The sequence below is a fragment of the Nannobrachium achirus genome (genome assembly GCF_963921795.1).
Source record: "Nannobrachium achirus genome assembly, chromosome: 6".
Lineage (NCBI taxonomy): Eukaryota > Metazoa > Chordata > Actinopteri > Myctophiformes > Myctophidae > Nannobrachium > Nannobrachium achirus.
In genome coordinates, this window is record NC_137815.1 from 9,079,459 (window position 1) to 9,082,798 (window position 3,340).

The 3,340-nt window shown below is 39.5% G+C and overlaps 1 long non-coding RNA gene across 1 annotated transcript; it reads left to right on the plus strand.

The window, feature by feature from the left end:
• Window positions 1-263: 263 nt before the first annotated feature.
• LOC308286638 lies at window positions 264-3,091 on the plus strand. The gene is made up of 3 exons (XR_013962111.1): window positions 264-334; window positions 2,776-2,870; window positions 2,993-3,091. It is a non-coding gene; the product is annotated as an uncharacterized lncRNA (long non-coding RNA).
• Window positions 3,092-3,340: the final 249 nt, after the last annotated feature.

A 3,340-nucleotide genomic window follows, 5' to 3' on the forward strand; every position in this document is an offset into this window, starting at 1 on the left:
GTAAGCTGACCATGTGCTCTGAAATGTTATGTTGTTTTTGGTTTTGGTATCTAAATGTTAAACGATTTCTTTTGGAATGTAATGCTTGTATGTTAGCTGCAACGTTGATTATTGAATTGATGTATTTTGAGTTTAATGCCAATGCCTAGTTGGGGAGATTAATGGAATTATTTTGTTTCAAGCCTGTAGTGCAGCAGATTATTTGAATTTGTTGTTTTTCTATTCATTTGGCCTTTTTCTTTGATCCAGGCCAGGTTTATTGCCTAGAACTGAATCTGAAAGATGGCGAGCCTGCAGAAAGACTGACACAATCCTGTCTGACCTATGGTTATGGGTAGGAAAAAGCAGCCGCAGTGACACTCATTCCTAGTTAGTGGCCAAGGCACGAAGTGCCCGAAGGCCACTCATTGATATTGGACTTCATCACTATTATTATTATTCCGCCACTTTTTCTCTAGCGGCTAGACCGTGCAGTCGCTTTTTACGAAACTCGGCAGTATGGCAGAGGACTATGCCAAACGGCTAAAACGCGAAGCTCGCAACAATCGGCCAAAGGGTGGCGCTGTAGGAAGCCTTCAAAAGTGCAAACTTTGAACTGGTGTAGCTCATGCCCTGTTTCAGGTACAGCAATGAAACCTGTATACACTTATGCGTCTCCTCATGCCAAACAACTTTTACGATCTGACTTTTGACCTCTGACCTTTACTTCTCCCACAATTTTGAATTATATGAAAAACAGTAAAAATTTATCTCCTCCTGGGATTTTCGCGTAATGTGCACGAAACTTTTTTTACATGAACTTTGGACCAATACGGTCTGAAAACTTAGGCGGATTCTCTTTAAAGCGAAACATTATTTTTTAATAATTCACTCAATGTTGCAGTTTTATGCAAATTATTCTTCTGCCTCTAAATCATACATGCAAAGTGACACGTTCATGGCATTTGGCAAATATGTAGAGGGTTAGTCCAAATATCACTGAAAGCAATCTTACTCCAATTGGCCAAAGGGGGGCGCTATACGAAGCGTTTGAAAACTCAAACTTTAAAGGGGCATAAGTCATGCCTCGTTTCGTTTGAAGACATGCAACTTGCTTACACGCGTGCCTTGACTCAAGCGGAAGACATCTGTGTCTTTGTTAAGTAAGCTCCGCCCTTAGATTTTCCGCCAATTTGAGCAGTTTGTAAAACACTTAAACCCGCTTTTATTCCGGAACTTTTGCGTCACGTGCACAGAACTTTTTTTACATGAACTTTGGACCAATATCTAAAGATCTGTCAGATCGGATTTTTTAAACATTGAAACATGCTTTTTTAATAATTCAATCAACATTGCAAGTTGTATGCAAATTATTCTTCTGCCTCTAAAACATACATGCAAAGTAAAATTTTCATGATGAACTACTGTAGAGGGTTAGTCCAAACATCGCTGAAACCAATCTTACCCCAATTGGCCAAAGGGGGGCACTATATCATTTTGAAAGAAGGCGTCAAGTACATTACATGAAACTTTTTTCTTTTTTCTTTTCTTTTTTTTTTAAATGACAGGTCCATTATGTGTGGCTGCTGTAGTGTAGTGGTCAGTGCCTGTGCCTGGTATACGGATGGTTGTCAGTTCAAATCCCACCTCGGGTTGAGTTGATGTTAACATCCTGGATGCCCATGGCATATGTCAAACTCTTTAATGTTGACACGTCTGATCTAACTCCAGATCACGTTCAATGTTTAAAATGAGCCCCACAACTACTGTAGATTTACATGAAACTTTTTCTTTTTTCTTTTCTTTTTTTTATAAATGACAGGTCCAAAATGTGTGACTGCCGTAGTGTAGTGGTCAGTGCCTGTGCCTGGTATACGGATGGTTGGCAGTTCAAACCCCATGTCGGGTTGAGTTGATGTTAACATCCTGGATGCCCATGGCATGTGCACATGTCAAACTCTTTAATGTTGACACGTCTGATCTAACTCCAGTTCATGTTTAAAATGAGCCCTTCTCTACCGGCTGTTTTTTTCGGTTTTGAGTAAAAGAAAATATGATCACTCGAAAATGTCAGAAATACTCAGATTACATTTACTCAGATTGATTTCACCCCAAGCCTCCAAAATATAAAAAATAAATCAATAAAATCAAGGCACTCAGCCTACATAGAACTTTTTTTTTAAACAAACATGGTTAACAGATCCTGTGGCTGCTTAGTGTAGTGGTCAGGGCATATGCCTTTCATGCAGAAGGTCGTTGGATCGAATCCTGCTTGGGGTTTATATAAGCATAATACCATGACATTTGGTAGACTTTACAGTTTGGTTCCTTGAACAATGTCTGATATGGAGCCTTCCTATAAATGTCCCCCAACCCCCCTTGATGCGTATTTTAATATCCGCCATTACTAAATAATGTATTTTGCATCATAAATCCTGAAACAAGCATTATAATACAAACTGTCATGTCTACACCTATGTTGTGATTTCCAAGGATTGCAATGATATCATGTACCTATAGGCCTATTATAGTCACCACTAGGCCAAAAAAAACAAACAAAAAACACCTGACCTGCCGGAGACCTGTTCGGAAGAACACTGCTTCCAGTTTTTCTTTGATTTGTTCTTTGCTTTCCCTTGATGCTTTTTTGCTTTCCTGCTTTTTCTGCCTTGGCCACTTTATCGCTGCTTGCAGCTATATTTTGATTTGATTTTGAAGTAATGACTTTTAGTTTCTTTATAAAGTAATGATGTTTGAGTGCATTCATTTATTCATTTATTGTTTCAAACCATGCAGGGGAAGCTCGGCCTCACACCTGAAGCCCATCTGACAATCAGCTGACAATCAGTACCAGCTCCCAGATTGCTTCATTGAAGCCAAAGAACGGCAGTGTAAGTTGGTTCATTATTCTGAACTGTGTGGAACGGGCAGATTGAACACCTCTTCTCTAACTTGTGGCTCAACTGTAATTATTCTGAAGCTCACCTCATTTCTCTCTCCCTCCCCCACCTAGGCTGGCTGGGTTCCAACACCCCCCAATTGGAATCCATAGTCTGCTCTGCCCCCATGTGAGCGCCTAAAGTTCCAAGTTTTGACCCCCAGCCGCCTTCCCCTCAACGTTTTTCAATAAAAACAATTTAAGTTTAGTTAAGTCTGACTCTGCTAGCCACTTACAGAAAATAATGCTGCCAAATATTTTGCAATTGCAAATCCTTTGTGTAAATAAACTGAATTCATACTATTGCATGACTATTTCTTTATCATGTTTCACAAGCATCTGGGTCTACAATGCCAGGGGTGTAAAAGTAACTGAGTACATTTACTCAAATACTATCCTTAGTATAATTTTGAGGTATTTTAT